A 16,366-nucleotide genomic window follows, 5' to 3' on the forward strand; every position below is an offset into this window, starting at 1 on the left:
CTCTGCGTCACTTAACTCACTGGAGTCCCCATCTGTGACCTCCCCTTCGGAATTCCAACTCCCACCGCAGGTAGAACAATAAACTCATTTCCAGCACAAATGATTTTTGCTTTCAGAGTGACTTTCCGACTGCTCATTGGAGACAAACCTCACAGCCAACCAAGGCTCAGATTGCGTAGTTTATTGGGAAAAGCACGGGCTTGGGAGTTCCAGGTTGTGGGCTCTAATCCCGGCTCTGCTACTTGTCAGCTGGGTGACTTTGGGCAGGTCACTTCACTTCTCTGGACCTCAGTTACCTCATCTATAACATGGGGATTAAGACTGGGAGCCCCCCGTGGGCCAACCTGATTACCTTGCATCTACTCCAGCGCTTAGAATAGTGTCTCAACTATCATCTCTACGCTGATGACACCCAAATCTACATCTCTGCCCCTGCTCTCTCTCTCTCTCCCTCCTTTCAGGCTCAAGTTTCCTCCTGCCTTCAAGACATCTCCATCTGGATGTCTGCCCGCCATCTAAACTCAATTTGTCCAAGACTGAACTCCTTAACTTCCCTCCCAAACCCTGCCTTCTCCCTGATTTTCCCGTCACTGTAGACGGCACTACCATCCTTCCCGTCTCGCAAGCCCGCAACCTTGGTGTCATCCTCATCATCACCATCATCAATCGTATTTATTGAGTGCTTACTGTGTGCAGAGCACTGTACTAAGCGCTTGGGAAGTACAAGTCGGTAACATATAGAGACAGTCCCTACCCAACAGTGGGCTCACAGTATAAAAGGGGGAGACAGAGAACAAAACCAAACATACTAACAAAATAAAATAAATAGAATAGATAGGTACAAGTAAAATAAAATAAATAGAGTAATAAATATGTACAAGCGTATATACATATACACAGGTGCTGTGGGGAAGGGAAGGAGGTAAGATGGGGGGATGGAGAGGGGGACGAGGGGGAGAGGAAGGAAGGGGCTCAGTCTGGGAAGGCCTCCTGGAGGAGGTGAGCTCTCAGTAGGGCCTTGAAGGGAGGAAGAGAGCTAGCTTGGCGGATGGGCAGAGGAAGGGCATTCCAGGCCCGGGGGAGGACGTGGGCCGGGGGTCGATGGCGGGACAGGCGAGAACGAGGTACGGTGAGGAGATTAGCAGCAGACTCCGCTCTCTCGTTCACCCCTCACATCCAATCCATCACCAAAACCTGCCAGTCTCACCTCCGCAACATCGCCAAGATCCGTCCTTTCCTCTCCATCCAAACCACTACCCTGCTCGTTCAATCTCTCATCCTATCCCAACTGGATGACTGCATCAGCCTCCTCTCTGATCTCCCATCCTCCTGTCTCTCCCCACTTCAGTCTATACTTCACGCTGCTGCCCGGATCCTCTTTGTGCGGAAACGCTCTGGGCATGTCACTTCCCTCCTCAAAAATCTCCAGTGGCTGCCAGTCAACCTACACATCAAGGAAAAACTCCTCACTCTCGGCTTCAAGGCTCTCCATTCAGTCATTCATTCAATCGTATTTATTGAACGTTTACTGTGTTCAGGGCACTGTACTAAGCGCTTGACCTCACCCCTCCTACCTCACCTCCCTTCTGTCCTTCTCCAGCCCAGCCCGCACCCTCCGCTCCTCTGCCGCTCATCTCCTCACCGTGCCTCGTTCTCGCCTGTCCCGCCGTCGACCCCCGGCCCACATCCTCCCGCTATCCTGGAATGCCCTCCCTTCCCTCTCTTCCTCCCTTCAAGGCCCTACTGAGAGCTCACCTCCTCCAGGAAGCCTTCCCACACTGAACCCCCCTTTTCCTCTCCTCCTCCCCACCCCCCCACTCTACCTCCTTCCCCTCCCCACAACCCCTGTATATATGTTTGTACAGATTTATTACTCTATTTATTTTACTTGTACATATTCACTACTCTATTTTGTTAATGCTGTGCATCCAGCTTTACTTCTGTTTATTCTGATGACTTGACACCTGTCCAGATGTTTTGTTTTGTTGTCCGTCTCCCCCTTCTAGACTGTGAGCCCGTTGTTGCGTAGGGACTGTCTCTATGTGCTGCCAACTTGTACTTCCCAAGCGCTTAGAACAGTGTTCTGCACACAGTAAGCGCTCAATAAATACGATTGAATGAATGAAATGCTTGGCACATAGTAAGCACTTAACAAATAATAATAATAATGGCATTTATTAAGCGCTTACTATGTGCAAAGCACCGTTCTACGCACCGGGGAGGTTACAAGGTGATCAGGTTGTCCCACGGGGGGCTCACAGTCTTAATCCCCATTTTAAAGATGAGGGAACTGAGGCCTAGAGAAGTGAAGTGACTTGCCCAAAGTCACACAGCTGTCAATTGGCGGAGCCGGGATTTGAACCCATGACCTCTGACTCCAAAGCCCGGGCTCTTTCCACTGAGCCACGCTGCTTCTCTACCGCCATTCATTCATTCATTCAATCGTATTAATTGAGTGCTTACTGTGTGCATAGCACTGTACTAAGCGCTTGGGAAGTACAAATCGGCAACATATAAAGACGATCCCTACCCAACAACAGGCTCACAGCTGGTTGCTGATTTAGAATATCAGCTCCTTGAGGACAACAAAACATGTTTTCCTTCTGATGCACTTTCCCAAGTACTGATCGATTGATTGGCTCAGTGGAAAGAGCACAGGCTTTGGAGTCAGAGGTCATGGGTTCGAATCCCGGCTCTGCCACATGTCTGCTATGTGACCTTGGGCAAGTCACTTAACTTCTCTGAGCCTCGATTACCTCATCTATAAAATGGGGATTAAGACTGGGAGCCCCACGTGGGACAACCTGCTCACCTTGTACCACCCCCAGCGCTTAGAACAGTGCTTTGCACATAGTAAGCACTTAACAAATGCCATCATTATTAATGGTAATGATGTTGATGGCGATTACGAGGTGGTAACGAGGATGAGGGGGAGGAGGATGGTGAAGGGGATGACAACAAAGCTGAGGCTGGAGATGATGAGGACAATGATGATGGAAAGACGGGCCTGGGAATCTGAGGACCCGAGTTCTAATCCCTGCTTCGCCACTTAGCAGCTTTGTGCCTTTGGGCAAGTAACTTAATAAAGATGGCATTTGTTAATGATGATGATGATGGCATTTGTTAAGCGCTTACTATGTGCAAAGCACTGTTCTAAGCGCTGGGGGTACAAGGTGATAAGGTTGTCCCACGTGGGGCTCACAGTCTTAATCCCCATTTTCCAGATGAGGTAACTGAGGCTCAGAGAAGTTAAGTGACTTGCCCAAGGTCACACAGCAGACATGTGGCGGAGCCGGGACTCGAACCCATGACCTCTGACTCCAGAGCCCGTGCTCTTTCCACTGAGCCAAGCTGCTTCTATATTTGTTAAGCGCTTACTATGTGCCAAGCACTGTTCTAAGCACTGGGGTAATAATAATAATAGATACAAAGCCATCAGGTTGTCCCACGTGGGGCTCACAGTCTTAATCCCCATTTTTAAGATGAGGTAACTGAGGCCCAGTGAAGTGAAGCGATTTGCCCAAAGTCACATGGCTGATAAGTGGCAGAGCCGGGATTAGAACCCACGCCCTCTGATTCCCAAGCCCGGGCTCTTGCCACTAATCCACACTGCTTCTCGATATGGTGATGATGAGGATGATGAGGAAAAGGAGGACTGTTATGGTGATGAAAAGGAGCACAGGGAGGAGAGAATCAATCAATCGTATTTATTGAGCGCTTACTGTGTGCAGAGCACTGTACTAAGCGCTTGGGAAGTACAAGTTGGCAACATATAGAGACAGTCCCTACCCAACAGTGGGCTCACAGTCTAAAATGATGATGGTGAGAAGAGTCTTGACAAAAACTCCTCACCCTTGGCTTCAAAAACTCCCACTACTTGGGAGGTACAAATTGGCAACATCATCATCATCATCAATCGTATTTATTGAGCGCTTACTGTGTGCAGAGCACTGGACTAAGCGCTTGGGAAGTACAAGTTGGTAACATATAGAGACGGTCCCTACCCAGCAGTGGGCTCACAGTCTAGAAGGGGGAGACAGACAACAAAGCAAAACACGGAGACAGGTATCAAAGTCGTCAGAACAAACAGAATTAGAATTTCATATTTATTATTCTATTTTATTAATGATGTGTTTATGTCTATAATTCTATTTATATTGATTCCTGTCCACTTGTTTTTTTGTCTGGCTCCCCCTGCTAGACCGCGAGCCCATTGTTGAGTAGGGAATGTTTCTATTTGTTGACGAATTGTACTTTCCAAGGGCTTAGTCCAGTGCTCTGCACACTGTAAGCGCTCAATAAATACGATTGAATGAATGAAAGTGATGATGCGGATTTCATTAATGATGGGGAAGGGATGAGAAAGATAGTGGTGAGATGGGTATAGTGATGAAGGTGATGAGGATGGTGAGGAAGAGAAGGTTGCTTGTGGTGATGAGGAGAGGCCTGGGGATGGAGATGAGGATGGAGATCATCATCATCAATCGTATTTATTGAGCACTTACTATGTGCAGAGCACTGTACTAAGCGCTTGGAAAGTACAAATTGGCAACATATAGAGACAGTCCCTACCCAACATTGGGCTCACAAGGAAGAGGACGGAGATAATAATGATGGCGTTTATTAAGCGCTTACTATGTGCCAAACACTGTTCTAAGCACTGGGGTGGATACAAGGTAACCAGGTTGTCCCACGGGGGGCTCACAGTCTTAATCCCCATTTTACAGATGAGGTAACTGAGACACAGAGAAGTTAAAAGTGACTTGCCTAAGGTCACACAGCAGACAAGCGGCGGAGCTGGGATTAGAACCCACGATGATGCAGAGAAGCAGCGTGGCTCAGTGAGAAGAGCCCGGGCTTGGGAGTCAGAGGTCATGGGTTCTAATCCCGGCTCTGCCACTTGTCAGCTGGGTGACCTTGGGCAAGTCACTTCATTTCTCTGGGCCTCAGTTACCTCATCTGTAAAATGGGGATTAAGACTGTGAGCCCCTCCATGGGACAAGCTGATCACCTTGTAACCTCCCCAGCGCTTAGAACGGTGCTTTGCATATAGTAAGCGCTTAATAAATGTCATTATTATTATTATTCTCTGGGCCTCAGTTACCTCAACTGTAAAATGGGGATTAAAACTGTGAGCCCCACGTGGGACAACCTGACTACCTTGCACCCCCACCCCAGCGTTTAGAACAGTGCTTGGCACATAGTAAGTGCTTAACAAATGCAATTATCATTATTATTATTATGGTGAGGAAGATAAGGAGGAGGAGGAGGAGGATAATAATAATAATAATAATGGCATTTATTAAGCGCTTACTGTGTGCAAGGCACTGTTCTAAGCGCTGGGGAAGATTACAAGGTGATCAGGGTGTCCCACGGGGGGCTTACAGTCTTCATCCCCATTTTACAGATGAGGTAACTGAGGCTCAGAGAAGTGAAATGACTTGCCCAAGGTCACACAGCAGACATGCGGCGGAGCCGGGATTCGAACCCATAACCTCTGACTCCGAAGCAGATGAGGAGCACGGTGGTGGTGAGGGGGATGGTGATGAAGATAAGGATGGCGATGGGGAGGACGGGGATGGTGATGAGAATGGGGAGGAAGGGGATGGTGCTGAAGAGGAGCAGGGGGATGAAGATGAGGGTGGTGATGATGATGAGGAGAACGGAGATAATAATGATGGCATTTGTTAAGCGCTTACTATGTGCCAAACACTGTTCTAAACGCTGGGGTATGTACAAGGTAACCAGGTTGTCCCACGTGGGGCTCACAGTCTTAATCCGCATTTTACAGATGAGGTCACTGAGGCACAGAAAAGTTCATTCATTCATTCGTATTTACTGTATAGCACTGTACTAAGCGCTTGGGAAGTACAAGTTGACAACATCATCATCATCAATCGTATTTACTGAGCGCTTACTGTGTGCAGAGCACCATACTAAGCGCTTGGGAAGTACAAGTTGGCAACATATAGAGACGGTCCCTACCCAGCAGTGGGCTCACAGTCTAGAAAGTGACCAAGGGCACATAGTTGATAAGCGGTGGAGGCGGGATTCGAACCCACGCCCTCTGCCTCCCAAGCCCGGGCTCTCTCCACTGAGCCACGCCGCTTCTCTGAGATGAGGAGGCCGATGAGGGGGATTCGGGTGGCGACCCCGGGGATGCTGGTGGCGATTTGTACTTCCCAAGCGCTTAGTACAGTGCTCTGCACATAGTAAGCGCTCAATAAATACGATTGATTGATTGATTGATTGATTGATCAGCGGATGGGGTGGGCGAGGGCCGGGGCCGTTTCCCTGCCTCAGTGGGCTTTTTGGGCGCAAGGCCCCGGGCCTAGTTGTCCCCTGTCTCCGGCCCGAGCGCGTGCCTTTCTAGACTGTGAGCCCTCTGTTGGGTAGGGACCATCTATGTTGCCAACTTGGACTTCCCAAGCGCTTAGTACAGTGCTCTGCACACAGGAAGCGCTCAATAAATACGACTGAATGAATGAATCCCGGCTTGGCGGCAGCCCCGGGGGAGAACAGAGGGTGTTTGTGTCCTCTGGCTGAGTGGGGGACGGGCCCTGGGACCACGTGGGGGGACTGGGGGGCTGGGGGAGACGCCCTGCCCAGCCCTGTCTTGGCCAGGGCCTGGGCTTCCAGAGGACGAGCAGGCCGCAGCCCGGACCCAAGCCCAGGTAGGCCCCGGTGCTTCCCGCTCCAGACACTTTCTGGGCCTCGATTTCCCCTCCAGCGTCGGAAGGGGCCCTGGGGGCTCCGGGCGAGGCCGGGAGGGAGGGTCCGGGGTCCCCCGGCTCCCTGCTGGCAGGGTGATGACCCTCCCCCCAGCTATGTCCTGGCCCCCTCCAACGTGGCTCAGTGGCAAGAGCCCGGGCTTTGGAGTCAGTGGTCGTGGGTTCAAATTCCGGCTCCGCCAATTGTCAGCTGTGTGACCTTGGGCGAGTCACTTTGTTTTATGATGGCATTTATTAAGCGCTTACTACGTGCAAAGCACTGTTCTAAGCGCTGGGGAGGTTACAAGATGATCAGGTTGTCCCACGGGGGGCTCACAGTCTCAATCCCCGTTTTACAGATGAGGGAACTGAGGCCCAGAGAAGTGAAGTGACTTGCCCAAAGTCACACAGCTGACAGTTGGCGGAGCCGGGGTTTGAACCCATGACCTCTGACTCCAAAGCCCGGGCTGTTCTCCACTGAGTCACGCTGCTTCTCTGGACCTCAGTTCCCTCATCTGTAAAATGGGGGTTGACTGTGAGCCCCCCATGGGACAACCTGATCACCTTGTAACCCCCCAGCACTTAGAACAGTGCTTTGCACATAGTAAGCGCTTAATAAATCCCATCATCATCATCATCATCGTCATCATCACCGGCCCCGCAGAGCGAGGCCAAGGCAGGTGAGGGGGCGCCGAGCGGGGTCTCCCCCTGGATGCCGGGGTCCCTGCTCCCCCACAAGCCTGGGAGTCAGAAGGTCATGGGTTCTAATTCCGCTCGGCCACTTGTCTGCTGCGTGGCTTTGGCCAAGTGACTTCACTTCTCTGTGCCTCAGTTCCCTCATCTGTAATATGGGGATTAAGACTGTGAGCCCTATGTGGGACAGGGACTGTACGGCGTGGCTCAGTGGAAAAAGCCCGGGTTTGGGAGTCAGAGGTCATGGGTTCTAATCCCGCTCGGCCACTTGTCAGCTATGTAGTTTTGGGCAAGTGACTTCACTTCTCTGTGCCTCAGTTTCCTCATCTGTAATATGGGGATTAAGACTGTGAGACCTACGTAGGACAGGGACTGTACAGCGTGGCTCAGGGGAAAGAACACGTGCTTGGGAGTCAGAGGTCATGGGTTCTAATCCCGCTCGGCCACTTGTCTGCTGTGTAGCTTTGGGCAAGTGACTTCACTTCTCTGTGCCTCAGTTCCCTCATCTGTAATATGGGGATTAAGACTGTGAGCCCTATGTGGGACAAGGACTGTACAGCGTGGCTCAGGGGAAATAGCCCGGGTTTGGGAGTCAGAGGTCATGGGTTCTAATCCTGCTTGGCCACTTGTCTGCTGCGTGGCTTTGGGCAAGTGACTTCACTTCTCTGTGCCTCAGTTTCCTCATCTGTCATATGGGGATTAAGACTGTGAGCCCTATGTGGGACAGGGACTGTATAGCGTGGCTCAGTGGAAAAAGCCCAGGTTTGGGAGTCAGAGGTCATGGGTTCTAATCCCGCTTGGCCACTTGTCTGCTGCGTGGCTTTGGGCAAGTGACTTCACTTCTCTGTGCCTCAGTTCCCTCATCTGTAATATGGGGATTAAGACTGTGAGCCCTATGTGGGACAGGGACTGCACAGCATGGCTCAGTGGAAAGAACCCGGGCTTGGGAGTCAGAGGTCATGGGTTCTAATCCCGCTCAGCCACTTGTCTGCTGTGTGGCTTTGGGCAAGTGACTTCACTTCTCTGTGCCTCAGTTTCCTCATCTGTAATATGGGGATTAAAACTGTGAGCCCTTTGTGGGACAGGGACTGTACAGCATGGCTCAGGGGAAATCAATCAATCAATCAATCAATCGTATTTATTGAGCGCTTACCGTGTGCAGAGCACTGTACTAAGCGCTTGGGGAAAGAACATGGGCTTGGGAGTCGTAGGTCATGGGTTCTAATCCCGGCTCCGCCGCTTCTCAGCTGTGTGACTTTGGGCAAGTCACTTAACTTCTCTGTGCCTCAGTTCATTCATTCATTCATTTAATCGTATTTATTGAGCGCTTACTGCGTGCAGAGCACTGTACTAAGCGCTTGGGAAGTACAAGTTGGCAACATATAGAGACGGTCAGTTCCCTCATCTGTAATATGGGGATTAAGACTATGAGCCCCAAGTGGGGCAAACTGATCACCTTGTATCCTCCCCAGCACTTAGAACAGTGCTTTGCACATAGTAAGCGCTTAACACATGGCATCATTAATTAAATAATTAACCTGATATGCTTGTATCCGCTCCTGCGCTTAGTACAGCGCCTGGCACACAGTAAGCGCTTAACAAGTAAGCGCTTAGAGAAGCAGCGTGGCTCAGTGGAAAGAGCTCGGGCTTTGGAGTCAGAGGTCATGAGTTCGAATCCCCGCTCCACCAACTGTCAGCTGTGTGACTTCGGGCAAGTCACTTCACTTCTCTGGGCCTCAGTTCCCTCATCTATAAAATGGGGATGAAGACTGTGAGCCCCACAGGGGACAGACAGCCTCATCACTTTGTAACCTTCCCAGCGCTTAGTACAGTGCTTTGCACATAGTAAGCTCTTAATAAATGCCATCATTATTATTATTATTATGAATAAATACCGTAATTGTTATTATTGTTATTGTAACGGGGCAGAGGGGCTGGGAATCCGGGGCCGGGAGGGTCCGGAAGGGGTGGTGGACAGGGCTGGGAGCTGGAACCAGTCCTAGGAGCGCTTAGTACAGTGCTCTGCACACAGTAAGTGCTCAATAAATACGATTGATTGATTGATTGGAGAGTCGCTCTGCCCTCCCTTAACCCTCCTCCTCCGACCCTTCCCCACGGGATGAGACCCCGGGGGTGAGAGGGCGTCTGGAAGCATCCAAAGCCCTACTGAGAGCTCACCTCCTCCAGGAGGCCTTCCCAGACTGAGCCCCCTTTTTCCTCACCCCCTCCCCATCCCCCCCCGCCTTACCTCCTTCCCCTCCCCACAGCACCTATATTTATGTATATATGTTTGTACGGATTTATTACTCTATTAATAGATTTATTTGATTTGTACATATGGATTCTATCTATTTTATTTGGTTAATTTGTTAATATGTTTGGTTTTGTTCTCTGTCTCCCCCTTCTAGACTGTGAGCCCACTGTTGGGTAGGGACCGTCTCTAGATGTTGCCAACTTGGACTTCCCAAGCGCTTCGTACAGTGCTCCGCACACAGTAAGCGCTCAGTAAATACGATTGAATCAATAAATGAATTAATCCGGACTCCTGCCCCGCGTGTCTCTGCCCGGCTTGTCGTGGCCTAGAGAGTCACAGGCAGTGGAAAGAGCTCTGCCACTTGTCAGCTGTGTGACTTGGGGCAAGTCACTTCACTTCTCTGGGCCTCAGTTCCCTCATCTGGAAAATGGGGATGAAGACTGTGAGCCCCACGTGGGACCACCTGATGACCCTGTATCTACCCCAGCGCTTAGAAAAGTGCTTGGCACATAGTAAGCACTTAACAAATTAGAGAAGCAGTGTGGCTCAATGCAAAGAGCTTTGGAGTCAGAGGTCATGGGTTCAAATCTCGGCTCCTCCAGTTGTCATTCATTCATTCATTCATTCAATCGTATTTATTGAGCGCTTACTGTGTGCAGAGCACTGTACTAAGCGCTTGGGAAGTACAAGTCGGCAACACATAGAGACGGTCCCTACCCAACAGTGGGCTCACAGTCTAGAAGGGGGAGACAGAGAACAAGACAAAACATATTAACGAAATAAAATAAGTAGAATAAATATGTACAAGTAAAATAAATAAATAGGGTAATAAATACGTACAAACATACATATATACAGGTGCTGTGGGGAAGGGAAGGAGATAAGGCAGGGGGGATGGAGAGGGGGAGTCAGCTGTGTGACTTTGGGCAAGTCACTGGGCCTCAGTGACCTCATCTGTAAAATGGGGATGAAGACTGGGAGCCCCCCGTGGGACAACCTGATCACCTTGTAACCTCCCCAGGGCTTAGATCAGTGCTTTGCACCTAGTAAACGCTTAATAAATACCATTATTATTATTCTCTGTGCCTCAGTGACCTCATCTGTAAAATGGGGATGAAGACTGGGAGCCCCCCGTGGGACAACCTGATCACCTTGTAACGTCCCCAGCGCTTAGAACAGTGCTTTGCACCTAGTAAGCACTTAATAAATGCCATTATTATTATTCTCTGTGCCTCAGTGACCTCATCTGTAAAATGGGGATGAAGACTGGGAGCCCCCCATGGGACAACCTGATCACCTTGTAACGTCCCCAGTGCTTAGATCAGTGCTTTGCACCTAGTAAGCGCTTAATAAATGCCATTATTATTATTCTCTGTGCCTCAGTGACCTCATCTGTAAAATGGGGATGAAGACTGGGAGCCCCCCGTGGGACAACCTGATCACCTTGTATCCTCCCCAGTGCTTAGATCAGTGCTTTGCACCTAGTTAGTGCTTAATAAATGACATTATTATTATTCTCTGTGCCTCAGTGACCTCATCTGTAAAATGGGGATGAAGACTGGGAGCCCCCCGTGGGACAACCTGATCACCTTGTAACGTCCCCAGTGTTTAGATCAGTGCTTTGCACCTAGTAAGCGCTTAATAAATGCCATTATTATTATTCTCTGTACCTCAGTGACCTCATCTGTAAAATGGGGATGAAGACTGGGAGCCCCCCGTGGGACAACCTGATCACCTTGTAACGTCCCCAGCGCTTGGAACAGTGCTTTGCAGCTAGTAAGCGCTTAATAAATGCCATTATTATTATTCTCTGTGCCTCAGTGACCTCATCTGTGAAAAGGGGATGGAGACTGGGAGCCCCCCGTGGGACAACCTGATCACCTTGTAACGTCCCCAGTGCTTAGATCAGTGCTTTGCACCTAGTAAGCGCTTAATAAGTGCCACCATTATTATTATTATTATCATCAAGTGACCCTTCGACTCTCCCAGGTTCTTGTCCTTGGTTCCCGGAATCGGGCCGGATTTCTCCCTCTTCCATCCCCAGGCCTTCGCCCCCTCCCCAGCTTCCTCAGAGACCCTCATTCTTTCCAATCAATCAATCAATCAATCAATCAATCGTATTTATTGAGCGCTTACTGTGTGCAGAGCACTGTACTAAGCGCTTGGGAAGTACAAGTTGGCAACATATAGAGACAGTCCCAAGAGCTCGGAGACCCCGCTGCCCCTCTCCTCAGGAATCCACACCGCCCCTGCTCCTCCTCCCTCTTGTTCCAACCGGGAAAACAGTGACCTTTAGAGAAGCAGCGGGGCTCAGTGGAAAGAGCCCGGGGTTTGGAGTCAGAGGTCATGGGTTCAAATCCCGGCTCCGCCAATTGTCAGCTGGGTGACTATGGGCCAGTCACTCAGCTTCTCTATGCCTCAGTTCCCTCATCTGCCTTCTAGACTGTGAGCCCACTGTTGGGTAGGGACCGTCTCTCTAGGATGTTGCCAACTTGGACTTCCCAAGCGCTTAGTACAGTGCTCTGCACCCAGGAAGCGCTCAATGAATCGATTGATTGAATGAATGAATGGATAAAATGGGGATTAAGACTGTGAGCCCCACGTGGGACAACCTGATCACCTTGTATCCCCCCAGCGCTTAGAACAGTGCTTTGCACTTAGTAAGTGCTTAACAAATACTATAATTATTATTATTATTATTTGGGCAAGTGGCTTTGGGCAAGTCACTTCGCTTCTCTGTGCATCAGTTCCCTCATCTGTAAAATGGGGATAAAGACTGTGAGCCCCCCGAGGGACAACCTGATCGCCTTGTAACCTCCCCAGTGCTTAGAACAGTGCTTTACACATAGTAAGCGCTTAATAAATGCCATCATCATCATCTCCTTGTAACCTCCCCAGCGCTTAGAACAGTGCTTTGCACATAGCACTTAATAAATGCCATTATTATTATTATTATTATTATTATTAATAGGGGGAGACAGCAGAGAGGAGAAAGCCGGGCTGGGGGTTGTGGGGGCGAGGAGCTGATGATCTGGGCCTTTCTGGAAACAGACCCTGAACAATGGATAAAGACGAACACACACCCCTTTTAGGGCAGCTCCGGGCGGGAGGAAAAGGGATGCAGAGCAAAGCGGGAAGAAGGAAGACGGACAAAGGAAGGCTTTTAAAAAATGGTTTTTGTTAGGCGCTTACTATGTGTCAAGCACTGTTCTAAACGCTGAGTAGATACAAAGTAATCAGGTCAGGTACAGGTCTTGTCCATCCCCTCTGCCCTATCTCCTTCCCCTCCCTACAGCACTTGTATATATATATATGTACAGATTTATTACTCTATTTTACTTGTACATATTTACTACTGCTACTACTAATACTGTTGGTATTTGTTAAGCGCTTACTATGTGTCAAGCACTGTTCTAAACGCTGAGTAGATACAAAGTAATCAGGTCAGGTACAGTTCTTGTCCATCCCCCCCCCCACCCTGTATCCTTCACCTCCCTACAGCACTTGTATATATATATATATATATATATATATATGTGCAGATTTATTACTCTATTTTACTTGTACATATTTACTACTGCTACTACTAATAATGTTGGTATTTGTTAAGCGCTTACTATGTGTCAAGCACTGTTCTAAACGCTGAGTAGATACAAAGTAATCAGGTCAGGTACAGGTCTTGTCCATCCCCTCTGCCCTATCTCCTTCCCCTCCCTACAGCACTTGTATATATATATATGTACAGATTTATTACTCTATTTTACTTGTACATATTTACTACTGCTACTACTAATACTGTTGGTATTTGTTAAGCGCTTACTATGTGTCAAGCACTGTTCTAAACGCTGAGTAGATACAAAGTAATCAGGTCAGGTACAGTTCTTGTCCATCCCCCCCCCACCCTGTATCCTTCACCTCCCTACAGCACTTGTATATATATATATATATATATATGTGCAGATTTATTACTCTATTTTACTTGTACATATTTACTACTGCTACTACTAATAATGTTGGTATTTGTTAAGCGCTTACTATGTGTCAAGCACTGTTCTAAATGCTGAGTAGATACAAAGTAAACAGGTCAGATACAGTTCTTGTCCATCCCCCCCGCCCTATCTCCTTCCCCTCCCTAGAGCACTTGTATATATATTTGTACAGATTTATTACTCTATTTTACTTGTACATATTTACTACTGCTACTACTAATAATGTTGGTATTTGTTAAGCGCTTACTATGTGTCAAGCACTGTTCTAAACGCTGAGTAGATACAAAGTAATCAGGTCAGATACAGTTCTTGTCCATCCCCTCCACCCTATCTCCTTCCCCTCCCTACAGCACTTGTATATATATGTATGTACAGATTTATTACTCTATTTTACTTGTATATATTTACTACTGCTACTACTAATAATGTTGGTATTTGTAAAGCGCTTACTATGTGTCAAGCACTGTTCTAAACGCTGAGTAGATACAAAGTAATCAGGTCAGATACAGTTCTTGTCCATCCCCCCGGCCCTATCTCCTTCCCCTCCCTACAGCACTTGTATCTATATTTGTACAGATTTATTACTCTATTTTACTTGTACATATTTACTACTGCTACTACTAATAATGTTGGTATTTGTTAAGCGCTTACTATGTGTCAAGCACTGTTCTAAACGCTTAGTAGCTACAAAGTAATCAGGTCAGATACAGTTCTTGTCCATCCCCCCCCCCCCCCCGCCCTATCTCCTTCCCCTCCCTAGAGCACTTGTATATATATTTGTACAGATTTATTACTCTATTTTACTTGTACATATTTACTACTGCTACTACTAATAATGTTGGTATTTGTTAAGCGCTTACTATGTGTCAAGCACTGTTCTAAACGCTGAGTAGATACAAAGTAATCAGGTCAGGTACAGTTCTTGTCCACCCCCCCCCCCCCGCCCTATCTCCTTCCCCTCCTCACAGCACTTGTATATATATTTGTACATATTTACTACTGCTACTACTAATAATGTTGGTATTTGTTAAGCGCTTACTACGTGTCAAGCACTGTTCTAAGCGCTGGGGGGATACAAGGTAATCAAGGTTGTCCCTCGTGGGGCTCACAATCTTAATCTCCATTTTCATTCATTCATTCATTCATTCAATCGTATTTATTGAGCGCTTACTGTGTGCAGCGCACTGTACTAAGCGCTTGGGAAGTTGAAGTTGGCAACATACAGAGACGGTCCCTACCCAACAACGGGTTCACAGTCTAGAAGGCGGAGACAGACAACAAAACAAAACATATTAACAAAATCAATCAATCAATCGTGTTTATTGAGCGCTTACTGTGTGCAGAGCACTGTACTAAGCGCTTGGGAAGTACAAGTTGGCAACATACAGAGACGGTCCCTACCCAACAACGGGCTCATGGTCTAGAAGGGGGAGACAGACAACAAAACAAAACATTAACAAAATCAATCAATCAATCGTATTTATTGAGTGCTTACTGTGTGCAGAGCACTGTACTAAGCACTTGGGAAGTACGAGTTGGCAACATATAGAGATGATCCCTACCCAACAACGGGCTCACGGTCTAGAAGGGGGAGACAGACAACAAAACAAAACATATTAACAAAATCAATCAATCAATCAATCGTATTTATTGAGCGCTTACTGTGTGCAGAGCACTGTACTAAGCGCTTGGGAAGTCCAAGTTGGCAACATACAGAGACGGTCCCTACCCAACAGCGGGCTCACAGTCTAGAAGGGGGAGACAGACAACAAAACAAAACATATTAACAAAATAAAATAAATAGAATAGTAAATATGTACAAGTAAAATAAATAGAGTAATAAATCTGTACAAACATATATACAGGTGCTGTCCTTTCCCGCTCTCCCCGCCCCGTCCTCTCCTGCTCTCCCGGCCCTGCTCCATCCACCCTGTCCTTTCCCCAGATGAGGAAACTGAGGCCCAGAGAAGTGAAGTGACTTGCCCAAAGTCACACAGCTGACAGGTGGAGGAGCCGGGATTTGAACCCGTGACCTCTGACTCCAAAGCCCGGATTCTTTCCACTGCGCCTTGCTACTATTCTATTTATTTTGTTAATGATGCGCATATAGCTTGAATTCTATTTGTTTTGATGACTTTGACACCTTTCTATGTGTTTTGTTTTGTTGTCTGTCTCCCCCTTCTAGACTGTGAGCCCGTTGTTGGGTAGGGACCATCTCTGTATGTTGCCAACTTGTACTTCCCAAGCGCTTAGTACAGTGCTCTGCACACAGTAAGCGCTCAATAAATATGATTGATTGACTGATTGATTTTGTTAATATGTTTTGTTTTGTTGTCTGTCTCCCCCTTCTAGACTGTGAGCCCGTTGTTGGGTAGGGACCATCTTTATATGTTTCCAACTTGTACTTCCCAAGCGCTTAGTACAGTGCTCTGCACACAGTAAGTGCTCAATAAATACTATTGAATGAATGAATGAATGAATGAATCTGAGAAGGGAAAACAGGTATTGAATACCCATTTTGCAGTTAGAGACAATGAAGCACAGGAAGGTTAAGTAATAATAATAATAATGATGGCATTTGTTAAGTGCTTACTCTTTGCAAAGCACTGTTCTAAGCGCTGGGGGGGAATACAAGGTGATCGGTTTGTCCCACGGGGGGCTCACAGTCTTAATCCCCGTTTTACAGATGAGGTAACTGAGGCTCATAGAAGTTAAGTGAC

The sequence above is a fragment of the Tachyglossus aculeatus genome, chromosome 22 (assembly GCF_015852505.1).
Source record: "Tachyglossus aculeatus isolate mTacAcu1 chromosome 22, mTacAcu1.pri, whole genome shotgun sequence".
Taxonomy (NCBI): domain Eukaryota; kingdom Metazoa; phylum Chordata; class Mammalia; order Monotremata; family Tachyglossidae; genus Tachyglossus; species Tachyglossus aculeatus.